This window comes from Quercus suber, unplaced genomic scaffold (assembly GCF_002906115.3).
Source record: "Quercus suber isolate HL8 unplaced genomic scaffold, Cork oak 2.0 scaffold_5, whole genome shotgun sequence".
NCBI lineage: Eukaryota > Viridiplantae > Streptophyta > Magnoliopsida > Fagales > Fagaceae > Quercus > Quercus suber.
Window position 1 is genome coordinate 2,417,004 of NW_027069471.1, and position 15,300 is coordinate 2,432,303.

At 32.3% G+C, this 15,300-nt stretch overlaps 1 pseudogene; it reads right to left on the minus strand.

Moving 5' to 3' along the window:
* Nucleotides 1–10,661: 10,661 nt before the first annotated feature.
* Nucleotides 10,662–14,877, minus strand: LOC136066771 (leucine-rich repeat receptor-like serine/threonine/tyrosine-protein kinase SOBIR1; annotated as a pseudogene).
* Between the last annotated feature and the right edge of the window lie 423 nt (nucleotides 14,878–15,300).

Consider the following 15,300-nt stretch of genomic DNA (forward strand, 5'->3'; position numbering starts at 1 on the left):
AAAAAAAAAAAAAAAACATTTTTTTGACCTAGAAGTAAAAGTCAAACATGTGTTTTCTTATGCTTTATGAAGAAAATTTGGACCATTTAGGTTAGTTAGGCAACTTAGCTATTTAGAATCAAAGGTTAGAAAGATAGAATACGAAATTTGAATAAAGTGTAATTATAAAAGTGGGACAGTTTATGATAAGGTAATGTCTCATCAGCATTGACTAATTTCAATGGTTTTAATATAACAAATATCATTCTATAGATCTAATATGTTACATAGGACAAGAAAAGGATGTATTAGCACAAAAAAAAAAAAAAAAAAGTACAAGAAAAGGATGTATTAGCACCCAAAAAAAAAAGTACAAAAGAAGGATGTATTTCTAAAGTTTTCTCAAATTGATTGAGAAAATTAAATGAGTTATTTTATTAATTATATATATTTGAATATTTTGTTTGAAGATAAGTACTCTTCAATTTTCATATCAGACCCTTAATTTATAGAATTGTTTTTTTAGTACATAAGAGATTTACTATTGCATGTGAAAATATATAAGAATATCAATAATCACAATCAAACACTAACTTATTAGTTATTAGAAATTATCAAAATAACTAATCTAGATTTGAATTTCTTTTTCTCACTATATATGCTGATACATGTCCTGAAATTCAGAATGAAAATCCATCATACTGAAAAAACAGTTGTAGATGGATTTGTTGCCAAATTCATTTAATGTTGCTGTTTTGCAAGCTTGCTCTGTACTCAAAACTTCAAGGAAGATCTTATAAGATAGTTTTGATTCTTTTGAATGGTCCTACGAGCTAACCATTGTTGCTGAAAATCAGTTAAAGCTATTGTTAATTGTCTAATTTTTTATTTTTTTCTTCAAAACTTTTTAATTAAAAAATATTTTCCATAATTAAAAAAAAAAAATTAATGGAAGTCAACGGAGAGGACTTAAATAATGCACTTTACATTTTTTCCAAAAAACTATTTAAAAACCCAACTTTGCATAATGTAAAACCTATTTTCAATTATTAAAAACAAAATATAAAAACAAAAATATATTTAATCAAGGTTTTGGTTAACTCTCATTTCTTTGACCTTTCTCTTCTTTACTCTTTTTTTCCCCCTTAAATTATCCTGCCTTGTCATGTATTGGATAGAAACGTAGGCAGTCACAGATTCACAGCAACAGCATGTCAACAACAATAAACAAAAATATCACAACAATAAATAAATAAAAAAGCAGCTAACTTTATATATATCAGACCTCAAAGGCTATCAGCTAACTTTAATAAAGAAACCAACTAGCACATGCAGCCAAACATTAACGATTTTTTCAAAATGCTAACTTTATTTGCATATAAAACATTTAAACTTGAAAAAATAAACAGAGAGAAACATAACACAGAGAGAGGGTCAAAGGGTGTATCGATATTTCTATTTTCAAAACCTAAAAACCAAAACACAAAACACATAACACAGAGAAACACAAAACAGAGAGAGGGTCAGAGGGTATCGAGATTTCTATTTTCAAAACCTAAAACACAAAACCCACTAACACAAAGTAACACAAAACACAGAGTAACACAAAACAGAGAGTGGGTCACGGTATCAAGATTTCTATTTTCAAAACCTAAAACACCAAACACAGAGAAACCCAAACAAAAGACAAACACAAAACAGAGAGGCGGCGTGGGGAGGCGGCGTGTGGAGGGCGGCGTGAAAGTGAAAGTGTGATGTCGATGGCAGAGGGAGAGTGAAAGTGTGGGGAAGACGTACCGTGGGAGATGAGAAGCCGATGATCGTGGAGAGGGCGGCGTGTGGAGGCGACGGCAGAGGGAAGGAGTGGAAAGTGTGAGAGGTAGAAGTGGGGCGGCCTGAGGAGTGAGGTCTGAAACTCTGAATGTTTGAGAGTGAAAGGGTGAGAGTGAGAGTGAAAATGAAAGAGTGGGCCGGGTATGTAGGTTAGGGTTTTCACTTTTTCCTTTTATAATTCAATTAATTTTAGTTTAATTAGTTTAATTAGGTAATTAGCTAGTTTAATTATGGGCGATTAAAATCTAATAGATTTTAAAATGGAGGCCGGATCATTTGAAATTTAAAACTTTGAAGTCATGACTGAAAAATAAGAGAAAGGCCCACTGCACATTACTGAATTTAGTTTCCCTTTAGTCACTTGATAACTTAGTTAAGTTAGTTTGGTAACTTAGTTTCAACTTAGTTTCTTGATTCAGCTGATTGATTGGACTTTGTCCACTGCCCAAAGCAAAGCTGCCATGCATCTGCCAAAGCTGAAAAGCTGAAAAGCTGAAAAGCAAATTTTTATTTTTTTGAAAATATCCGGTAGAGAGGAGCGTCAGTAGCTGTTTAAAAAATATTTAATATTTAATATAATATAATAATATATTAATAATATTATTATATAATAATATTTCGGTTCGGTTCGGTCGGTTCGGTGTATTAAAATTTGACACCGAAAACCGAACCGAAATTTTCGGTTTTTTTAGATTTTAAAATGGAGGCCGGATCATTTGAAATTTAAAACTTTGAAGTCATGACTGAAAAATAAGAGAAAGGCCCACTGCACATTACTGAATTTAGTTTCCAGTTAGTCACTTGATAACTTAGTTAAGTTAGTTTGGTAACTTAGTTTCAACTTAGTTTCTTGATTCAGCTGATTGATTGGACTTTGTCCACTGCCCAAAGCAAAGCTGGCATGCATCTGCCAAAGCTGAAAAGCTGAAAAGCAAATTTTTATTTTTTTGAAAATATCCGGTAGAGAGGAGCATCAGTAGCTGTTTAAAAAATATTTTATATTTAATATAATATAATAATATATTAATAATATTATTATATAATAATATTTCGGTTCGGTTCGGTCGGTTCGGTGTATTAAAATTTGACACCGAAAACCGAACCGAAATTTTCGGTTTTTATAAAATAAAACCAAACCGAAACCGAACCGAAATTTTTACATCGGTTCGGCCGGTTTGAAACGGTTTTTTCGGTTCTTCGGTTTTTTGCACACCCCTAAAATTCACTATATATAATTTAATACATAATTTATAATGCATGAACAAGGAATCTGTCACAGAGGCAGTTTTGAAACATTTTCTTGTAAATTCACAAACAATAATCAAAGGATGGTATTTTCATATGGGGATTTTTATGCACTCATTAAACATGTTATAAAACACTTTTATATAGTCATCTAACCATTAAAACACATAGTTTAATTATAAAATTGAGTCAAGGTGTTACACTTACATAGTGTCTTCAAGCTGATTAAGAGGGATGATGTTAGGGTTTTTTTAGTGTTTTTTTTTTAGGGTTTTTAGGGTATCTCTTACTTGGAAAATAATCTCCAAATAGGAGATACTTGTAAATTTTAGGTTTTTTTTTTTTTGTTTTGCTATATTGCTATTAACATTTTTTTTAATAAAAATTGTGTATCTAAGAAAAAAAAATACACAATCAATAATTCAAAATGAGAAAATTTTTTTTTTCTTAGATACATATTTTTTTAAAAAAAAATGTTGATAGCAATATAGTAAACAAAACCCCTAAAATTCAGGATTTTTAAAAGTAATACTTTCAATTATCCTATTATTTAAACCTTTTTAAGATAATATTATTTGTATATGAGAATTTCTCCTATTTTGAGTTTTTAACAACTTATGGAATAATTCAAAAGAAATAACTCCTAATAAAGTAATGTTTAATTCAAAGTAATTTTGGTCAATCTTAACAATTTAAGGTGTATTTCAATAAATTATGATGAATTTAATTTTAACCACTGATGATGTATTTAAAGTTACATTTTTTACTTCAACCAATCTAGAGTTGATTGAAATGAATTTTGGTCAATTTTAAGCAATCAAATGTAATTTAGAATTACTTTGTGAATTTTAACCAATTAGGTTTAAGTGAAATAAATTTTAATGAATTTTAATCATGGAGTGTAATTCCAATTAATTTTGGTGAATTTGGATAGGGAAAAGTGTAAATCAAATTAATTGTGGCAAATTACATTTTGATAAATTTTAATGAATTTTAATCATGGAGTGTAATTCCAATTAATTTTGGTGAATTTGGATAGGGAAAAGTGTAATTCAAATTAATTGTGGCAAATTGCATTTTGATAAATTTTAACCATTCAAAATGTAATTTGACTTAATTGTACAAATTTTGAGGGAGATTTTCTCTTTTTATTTTTGTGCACATGAGATTTTGGGTCTTTTTTTTTTTTTTCTTTCTTTTTCATAATTCGATAATTGGGTATCTCTCAAAAAAAAAAAAAAAAAGATAATTGGGTGAAATTATATTTATTGCACATGAGATTTTGGGTCTTTTTTTTTTTTTTCTTTCTTTTTCATAATTCGATAATTGGGTATCTCTCAAAAAAAAAAAAAAAAAGATAATTGGGTGAAATTATATTTAAGCCTAGGTTGTTCCCATTAAAAATATCAAGAAGTGTCAACGCTCTTGGGGTCTTTTGAATTTAATTTTTTTTTTTTTTTTTTTTTTTGAGAAAGATTTGAATTTAATATTGACTTCATGAGAATTGAGATTTTGCAATGTGCCAACAGGTCTTTCCCGTTACTCTTGAACTAGGTCCAGGCATCTGGTTTATGTAGACTACATAATGTAGTTGCGAGCTCAACTTCGGTTGGCCCAATCTTTTTTGACAGAATGCCAGTTTAGAAGTGGGCTCATTATGGATCAGGCCTAATCTTATTTGAAACAAAAGCCTAGTTTGGTTTGATTAAACTCATTTGGGATTGGGCCTAATCTTATGTTAATGTCTCAGTTTCTAGTTAAAATTCCATGTTTTCAAAAGGATTTGTGACTTTGAGAAATGTTTAATTTGAATGCTATATAGTGTTTTTGGGGGAAAAAAAAACTTGATGCTTGGGTTGCTTTATTAGTTTGAATGTTGTGTTGAACGTAATAGAGAAGCATCTTCATTAAAAAATTTATTTAAAAAAAAAAAAATCATCAAAGTAGAGAAACATCGGATTGGGCACAAGTAGTGTTTGCAATGGGCAGGGTTGCATCAGATTTGGACCGGGCCTACACTTCAAGTCAATACCATGCTATTTACACTGAACCAGCCTAGCTTTGGCCTGCCACATTGAACATTATTTTATTTTTGCTAATAAAAAGAGCATATGAGGTCTTATAGATTGTAGAGGAGAGCGTTAATGCACTTTAGATCACTAATTTCAAGAATGTTGATAACATGAGAAATCAACCGTCTAAGAAGAGGTAAAATTTTGGTAAAATTAAACCAGTTGTGTAATTTAAATTTATCTCATTTAGAAAATTCAATATTATCAAGTATATATTGTGTACTTAAATAGGTTTATTTTAATTAAATGTGTTATAATCTTAAAATAGAATATGTGATGTAGAGTGTATTGTAAAATCATGTGTTAAAATAGATAAAATAAGTTTTTAATGTGTCAAATGCTAAATTATTTTAGAAGAGTTGATGGGCATAATATACATTTTTTTTTTTTGGGTTAGAGATAAGGAAATTTCTCAGCCCATCTCCTTGTCCACGGCTTTTTGTAATAGCTCTTGGCCTATTTCTCAAGGCCTGGTCAGAGATGGGCAGGGGTCCAAGCTTTCTCTTTTGTAAGCCTTCCATGGCCTTTTTTTATTCAGAAAATCAAATTTGTTTTCGGGTTGGACTTGTCTGTTAAAGTGAGTATTGGGTTTAATTGTGGATTGGGCTCAAAGGAATTGGGGGACTGAACTTGGGAAAAATTTTTCAAATTCCATAATCGAGATAGTGTAAGATACTATCCCAGTCCAGATCCGGTAATAAAGGCAGCAATTAATAACAAATAAGATTGCAAATCAAGCCTTCTTTGTTTTTTTTTACATCAATCAACTTTTATATTTTCTTCATTCTCTTTTCTCTTCAAAGTTTTAATGTTAAATTCTTCAAAATTTTTACCATTTTTTAGTTTAGGCATTCATTTTCCAAGGAGAGACACCGTGAAACAATTCAGTCAATTAAGAATGTTTTATTTTTTATTTTTCCAAATCCAGCTTCTTTATATTTTTGACTTCAAGCATACTTCAATACTTTCTATATATATTCTCTTCCCTATTCAAAAGTTTTAATGTTCCAATTCTTAGGTTTTAATGTTCCAATTCTTCAATATTGTTACAATTTTTAAATTGGGATTTAATTTACATGAAACATACCGGTAAACAAGCCAATCAATTCAACCCAAGACTCAATTACTCGACCCAAACTTGTAGGTTGGGTCAAGTTCCTCCCTAGCTGAAAGCTCGAAATTGTGTGAATACACAAGAGCTGTTTAGACCCCTAATAAAAAATTACAGCTAAATTACTTTTACTTTAACTTATCTAAGTGCGGAATAAGAGTAAATGAAGCACAATAAACCAAAAACTACACTAGTGCATAAACATGAACAACAAATAATAAAAATAAAGCACAAGAGTAAGAAAAGAAAGATGCAACCACAAAATAACACCAAAACTTGTTATTGAAAAGGAAACTGATGAACTCGGCGAAAAACCTCTCCGCCGCCCTCCAAGCAGTAATCAATCCACTAGAGAATAAAGTTGGAGTACATGAATAACAAAAGACCCTCCAAGCCTAGTCTACCCAATGTACTTAAGCCATTCAAGCTCCTGCTACCAATGGACTTCTCAAAATCATGTCTTTTCTAGCTTTCCAGATCTCAAAATCGTCCGATTGCATCCACTAAGCCTTACAGGCTTCTTTTGGCAAATCTCCAAAGCTTCCTAAGCTCCAAAACACTCTCTACACTCTGAAAAGGTGTGAGTTGTGTTTGGGTACAAATCTCCTCTCAAGGTATGACAATGGGAGAGGGAAGAAGAAGACGCTACAAGGATTTTTCACTAAGGATGAGTAGCTCTCTCTCTAAAAGATGGGTGTGTGTGTATTGTAGAAAACCTATCTAGGGTTTTTCTCTCCTAATGACCTCTCATACTTTAGTGGGTAATTAAGGTATATATAGTATGGATGAAGGGTAAGAAAGTCATAATTAAAAAATCCTTCAGGCAGAGAGTTTCGCGGGTATCTCGCGAGAAGGCTTTACCCGCAAAACACTTGCGAAATCCTCCAAGCTAGCATGACTCTTCAGCTTCCAACATGTGCTTCTCATGTGCCCTTTTCGCGAGAACCCTTCTTGCGAGCTTTTCGCGAACTAGTCGCGAAATTGCACTGATTCTTCATTTCATGCTTGATTATTCACCAACTTAATACTAAACCCAATATAATAAAATCCTACAAGAATCAAAATTAAAGTAATTACAACACTTTTTGTCATGTAATAAATCCAACATAAAACATAGTTGTAAATCACAACTTTACACTAGCAAACCTCGAGTCCTCTGTATCATTTAGCATAGAGAGAGAGAGGAGAGAGAGAGAGAGAGAGAGAGAGAGAGAGAGAGAGAGAGAGAGAGAGAGAGAGAGAGAGAGAGAGAGAGAGAGAGAGAGAGAGAGAAGAGAGAGAGAGAGAGAGAGATTATGTAAAATAAAAAATCTCAAGAAGACGATTTCAACATAAAATTTTCTTTCAAAAGTGATGATGTTGTTGTTTGTTTTTTTAGACCCCTGTATATTCAGATTGTTTAACCTAATTAATTAACCAAGTTGATACCTGGATTTATTATTCAGATCTAGGTTAAATAGTAATAAATCATATCATGTACAGTGGAAAAAATAAATAAACAATAATACAATTACTTAGGAAAACTAATGAAACCAACAATTTTAAGGTAAAAAATCTAGGGAGGATTTAACCTAATCTATCCTCAAAGCAACCAAATTCACTATGATAGAATGAAAGTTTACAATAAATTTAAACCCTAAATTTAAAACTACCTCATATAAAACTTACTAACACAACCATGTGTAGCTCCGAATTCACGGACTCTTTTATCTTAAATTTGTTAAACACAAATTCCCACGTTTGTGACTTTGAGATCCCACTCAAAAGTTTAGCAACACAAACTCTCCAGTTTGTGACTCCAAGACCACCCTTGAAGGTTTAAATCTCTAGCACCTTTGATCAGGGATAGAGCTAGGACTTAGAGTTAGGGGGGCAAAAGTATAAACATTTTTTTTTTTTGGAACTCCAAGTAAGCATTCATTTAAAAGAGAAATGTTATATCCACAATATTTTCACAACAAATCGTAAGTGGTAGATTATTATTGGTTGTTATGAGTGAGCAAAAAAGTAAATTAAGTTGTGAATTCAAATTAAAACCAATAACAACTTACCACATGTGATTTGTTGTGAAAATATTGTGGACATAGCACTTCTCAATTTATAAAGTTAAGCTTTTTTTTTTTAACTTTTTTTTTTTTGGTGTCTTGTGTGTTGTCAAATGTGTGTGGGTGTTGACTTAATTAGACTAGTTAAAATTGGCTTAAGAATTTTTTATTTTATTTTATTTTTTGTTTGTGTCTTGCGTGGGTTTGTTTTGGGATATTTTTTGGGCTTAAGTTAGTTATTGGTAAATTTTGTTGTTAAGTTCGTTAAATTTATTTCAAATTCTCTTCAAAAAAAAAAAATTTATTTCAAATTTTAGATCAATATTTTTTATAACCTTTAAAAAGATCAATAATATTGTTGAGAGGGCAAAGTGCAAATTTATTGAAACAAACTACTAAAATTAATTATATATACTAAAAAAAATTTGAAAAAAATTAGGGGGGGCAGGCCAACTATAGTTCCGTCATTGCATCTGCTTTTGGTGAAGACCAAAGTGGCGGAACTGCAACTCGCTTGACATTGGAAGATCTTAAATATATTTTTATGGTCTAAACATCATGTTCCAGTTCACTTGTTCTTTCAGATTTTGGTAATTCTGCTCAACTGGCCTATTGAGTTAGTGCATCTCGAGGTAACTTATATTGGAGTTTTGAGGCCCATGAAAGGCATTTTTTGCTCTCATCAATGGCAAACGTAGAGAGCCAACGCCATATGTAAATATTCTAATTACTTTATTGGCACGCCAAAGATCTAGAATTTGTAGTTGACCTTTTCTGTTTATTAATGTTAATAGTATATTATCTTCTTGACGTTGTAATTTATGCAGCAAATTCATGGTACTCACAGCATTGCATGGCTATAGTGTCTTTTTCAATAAAAGTGTAATGTAATAACCCTCCGGCCAAAGTTCAGATCAAGCCTTACTGTATTCTTTGTCTCTTGGCCGAGTATGTAACAGTTTCAATACTTTGTATATCAGATTAAATTAGATTTTTAAAAAAAATTTAATTCATTTGTAGGAAAGAGTCAGAATTTTGTTTTATTCCTAGATATATGCTCGTGGGCCTTTTGGTCCACGACCAAACCAGACATCAAGTTTCCTCCGTTCCTCACTTTGTTCCGTAGCTTTATTAGTTTTTTTTCTCACGTGTACTATAACTTCTCATAAATGCAATACATTTTTAGGAAATACAATGATTAACAATTCATTTAAAAAAAAAAATTATGACCCAAAAATAAATAGCAATGCCAGGACACAAGAAGTCTCATAATTTTTACCACAATTTGTAACAATCTTAATTATTTTCAACTCAATATGTACCAAATTGTGACAAAAATTGTGATTTTTATTGTGTCCTTAACATTTTCCAAAGACAAAAGCTTTGACCTTAAAAAAATTTTGGGTCATACTAATGGGTAACCTTAAAGTAATGATTAACAATTAATTTTAGGAAATTTTTGACACTACTTTTATGAGAAATAGAAAAAGCTGATTGAGTAGACTCCACAGCGGCTAATTTCATTTAGAGAGCCAATAACGGAGCATGCAGCAAAGCCAATGGTAGAGGCACGGGCAGGAGTTTCAGTTGATCGAGAATCAATAGGCAAATTTCTCATAGAATGAAGATCTAGCTTGACTCTAAGGATGAGGCAACTCCAAAATAATAATTTTTTTTTCCATAAAAACTTTTTATAAATGAATTGTTAATAATTACCCCAAGATCATCCATTAGCATTTTTTTTTTTTTTTTAAGCTTGATGAAATGGTCTTATTTGTTTTGTTTTGTTTTTTTGTTTGTTTTTTTTTTTTTTTTTTTTTTTTTTTTTTCATGCAGGTTGGCACAACAGCTCTCCTCCCATAAATGCAATGACATTTAAGTCATGACATTTTAATTTGGAAAATGCTAGAACCACAGAAAATGACACAACCTTGTGCCACAACTCGCCACGTGGCAAGTTGTGATTGGTGAAGGTGTGTCCCCACATGGCCCACAGACACTCCTTCACCAATCACAACTCATCACGTAGCAAGTTATGGCACAAAGTTATACAATATTTGGTGGTCCAACACAACTCTTTTAGTTTTTGATAGGACGTTAAAATGATGACTAAAGGGTTGTTTGGTTTTAAAAAAACCATCACTCATCACTCCTCACTCAGTTTTCGTCACTCATCACTTATCACTTATCACTTATCATTTATCACCCATCACTCATCATTTAAAATACCCCAATTCCCTAAACCCCACACGTTTCGCACCCATCACTCAGTTATGTTTTCAACCAAAAAACTAAAAAAACTGGGACCCACACACTAACCCAATGTCATAAGACTTTTCTCTCTCCTTTTTTCTTTTTTTCTTTTTCCCCTGACTCTTATTTTTCTTTGCCTTTCCTCTTTGTTTTTCCCCTTGTTATTCTCTTAATCCCTCCACGAACCCAGCAACGGAAATTAAGGTTTGGACCTGCGACACCGATCTCCACCGTCACCAAGCGCTGCAAGATCTCCTCTGTCATGCCACAGTAACGCAAATCTGTGATCATGGAAATGTGCTCTAACCTAAAGAAAAACAGAAGGGAAACAGAACTTAAGTCCACCTTAAGAGCTCTATCACAAAATTTTCATTTTTCTTTCTATTATTAGTGATTTGTATGGATTTTGAATTTTGGATTTCCTTAAGGGGGGATTATGGATTTTGATGTTAAATTTTGAGTTGATCTTGATTGAATTCAAGTGGGTTTTACTTCATATATTTAGATTTCTAAGTTTAATTTTAGTGGGTTTTGTTTGTTTCTATTTGGTGCTAAATCTGGGTTTTCTGGGACTTAAAAAAATCTGGATTTTCTAGGGGTCATGTTCGCCGGTCTGAGCTTGGGTTGGCGCGGGTTGGCTGAGGTGGGGCTACTCGGTAGCATGTGGGCTGAGGGTGTGTATGGGTATTGTTTGAATTGAAAAGTTTGTTTCTTGAAAAGTTTGTTTTGCTGGAATTGGAAAAAATGAAAGAAAGAATGAAGAAATGGAGGCTTTGTGTGGAAGAAAAAATGAAGAATGAAGAGATGAGGAAAATTGAAAGAAAGAAAACTAAAAAGAAAGAAAAGAGAGTCTGAGAAAGAGAGAGCCGGTGGGTGCAAGCTGGCATGACATGACAAGACAAATCTGTGAGTTTCATAAGTGGAATGAAATTACCATATTGCCATTATAACTCTGTTTCCATAACTTGAAAACACCTAAAATGTGTTTTCTGTTTCCATAACTCATCACTTAAAAATCAGAGAATTGAGTGATGGAAACAAAAACTGAAAACAAATCCAAACAACCTCTTCTGTCGTGGGACCCATTAGTTTTGAGTTATGGGATGGGTGATGGAAAACAACAAATCCAAACAACACTTAATATTTCAATCTTGCTAAAATACTTTGGTTTGTTTTTTATATGGCTATCGACACACACTATCATTGATCCTTAAGGCTATTTGCCTTTTGTAATTAGGAACCACTTTTACTTTTTCTTTTGTAAACCAACTTCCAAGAAGGTACCTTCCAACGGCCTTGACTTGACCTGACTTTCTAATTTTATTCAATTCAATTCAGCTTTTTTATTTCAAATTTATTATCTCACATTTTCATCGACCCTATTAACTCTCTTTTCTTTTGGCTTTGCCATTTTCATTTCTCTGTCTCACACACGACCTGACCTTCTTTCGTTGCAATAAATACTTATTGCAACAAAAAAAATTTCATTGCCCACTATTGCAATAAACTCTGTGACAATAGATTATCACAACAAAATTTTCATTGCAATAAACTTGTTATGATAAAACAATTTTTATTATTATTAAAAATATTTATTGCAACGAAATATATTGTTGCTATAACTTATTGCAACAATTTTTTGTTTTAATAGATATGGTGGGGTAAGCCGGGAAATGTATTGCAACAATTTTTTTTCTTTCAATAAGTTATCACAACAAATTTTTTTTGTTACAATAGGTTACCACCACCTTTGGAAACATATTGCAACAAACTCTTTTGTTGTGATAGGTTTCCATAACAAATTATTTTGTTGCGTTAGGTTATTGCAACAAATGGAGTGAGGACTCTATAGCACCAATATTGCAAAGCAAACAGCTAGTATTATCAATAGTCATAAACTTGCTTTGTCTTTCTCTTGGAAGGAGATCGCCTAATGCTGTATGCCAAAGAAGCATTTTTAATCTTATAGGAAGGTTTGTTTTCCATATGTTACTTTGAATTTCAGATATAATTCTGCGAGGCCTAGCATAAGCTGCTGCCTTGTAAGCTGATTTTATTGACAAAACACCATTGTTGCTTGATTTTTTTGATTGGACCCACCTATGCTCTTCCTCTTGGGATATCAAGTCTTTCCACTCCGACTTGTCAGGCAACCTTCCCTAATACGAATTGAATTCCCATTCCCCACCAACTTACCCTTACCTTCTCTTAGAATAGTTTTTTATAACTTAAGACTCGACCAGGTTGAGGGCCTGCTCTCATGTATTTCATCCTTGGTCTGAGACAGCATGCACCTGACATCCTTGCTGCTAGTCCTGTCACTTGGATCATCTACAGTACAAAAGCAAGCAGTCTTCAAAATTGACAGCATTTCATGTTCAAACCTATTCCTGTAAGCTTAGAATCAATTGCTTGTTTTGGATTATCTGATGCCATTACATTCCAAAGTCATTTAGCCAGGCATATCTCATCCATGTTGTGGAAAAACAAATTAGTTGGCTTCTTTCCTATCACCAAAACCCTAGCAACACACTGAAGCTATAGATATCAAATATAATTGTGAACTTCTGCATTTGGAGGTATTCTAGTGCTATATAATTGATGTTTGTAGTTTGTTGTGTTTATTATATTTAAAATATATAAACGAGTGGTTAACAGCTAGCATCTTTTTATAATCTACAATTTTAATTTTATTTTATTTAAAATTTGATATTTGTGGCTGGCTTGTTAAGGTTTATTTGATGTTTATATTTGATAATAATGATTTGAGTAATTGTACTAAGTTTTTTTTCTTCGAATAAGTCACTACAAGAAAAAATCCCTATTGCAACAAAATTTTTTGTTGTAATGAACTCAAAATTGTTGCAATAAATACTTATTGCAATGAAAAAATTTCGTTACCCACTACTGCAATAAAGCAATAGGTTATCACAACAAAATTTTCATTGCAATAGTGTTTTGTTGAAATAAACTTGTTGCAATAAAACATTTTTATTATTATTAAAAATATTTATTGCAACGAATTATATTGTTGCTATAACTTCTTGCAACAATTTTTTATTGTAATAGATTGGCGGGGTAAGCCGGGAAATGTATTGCAACATATTTTTTTTGTTGTAATAGGTTGCACAACAAATTTTTTTGTTGCAATAGGGTACCGCAACAAATTTTTTTGTTGCAATGGATAATCTAATGCCATTACATTCCAAAGCCATTTAGCCAAGCATATCTCATCCATGTCATGGAAAAACAAATCAATTGGCTTCTTTCCTATCACCAAAACCCATAGCAACACTCCGAAGCTATAGATATCAAATTTAGCTATGAACTTATGCGTTTGGAGGTATTCTGGTGCTATATAACCTACAGTCCCTACCACATTGGAGTCTATGATATAGATATTAGCATCAGGCATTACTTTTGCTATCCCAAAATCTGAAATTCTAACTTCCATGTCATCGTTCAATAGTAAATTTGCTGGCTTCAGATCTCTATAAATTATACATGGGTTGTGGAGAAAGTGCATTTGTTCAAGCCCGATTGTCACTCCTAATGCAATTTTGTACCGAGCAAGCCAATCGAATTCCTTAGTCCCATTAGAAGCTTCATCTAACACGTCTTGTAAACTACCATTCTTCATGAATTCATATACAAGATAATGGCAATCACCATGACTCACATGGGCTAATAAAGGAACAAGATTCCGATGCCTAATCTTACCCATAATATTTATCTTTGACCGAATTTGACGCATTTTACTATTTAGATTCTTATTTTTTTTCCCCGATCTATTCTATTGCATGTATTGAAGGTTTAACTATCTTTTTGATCACAACGATTTTCTTGCTGTTTCTTCGCAATTCGACCTTGAAAACCTTTCTGCACCCACCTCTTCCAATGACTTCCAACGAAACTGGGCCACCTTGATGGCCAAGAAAGCTAGGTCCTCTTTCTTTTTTATCAAAGGGCTAAATATTGTTGGGCTTGAGGTCTTCCTACCCCCTGTACCAAAAACCACTGCTCCCCCTATGAATCCAAGCAAATCTCTGCCCAATACTCCAATCAATAATGTAATGAATCCAAGTAAATTTCCGCCCAATACTCCAATCAATAATGTAAATATCAATGCAGGTACATTCCTTTTTCTATTTTTATGTTTTTGAGAAGCTGGAGCACTTGGAGTTTGTGCAAATGTAATTGCAGAAGTAGCTTTATTTCTAGCTGATTCCTCATCCACAACATGTTGTTTTGGAACATAAGGTTTTGCATGAATGAGGACGAGGAGGAGGGAAAGGCAAATGAGGAGAAAGGGGTGGGCTTTACTAAGAGAGGCTGCCATTTCAGACAAATGCATATGTAGTTTGTGGCAAATCTATGTCTGGGACTTTGGGTAAGATCTAAATTTTGGAAGAGCTTTACTGAGAGAGGCTGCCATTGCAATAAATTTTTTTGTTGTAATAGATTATTGTAACAATTTTTTTGTTGCAATAGGTTACCGCAAAAAAGTTTGTTGCAATAAGTTTTCCGGCTTACCTTGCCATATCTATTACAACAAAAAATCTTTTGCAATAAGTTATAACAACAATATATTTTGTTGCAATAAATATTTTTAATAATAATAAAAATGTTTTATCGCAACAAGTTTACTGCAAAAAAACACTATTGCAATGAAAATTTTGTTGTGATAACCTATTGCCATAGAGTTTATTGCAACAATGAGCAACAAAAATTTTTTGTTGCAATAAGTATTTATTGCAACAAT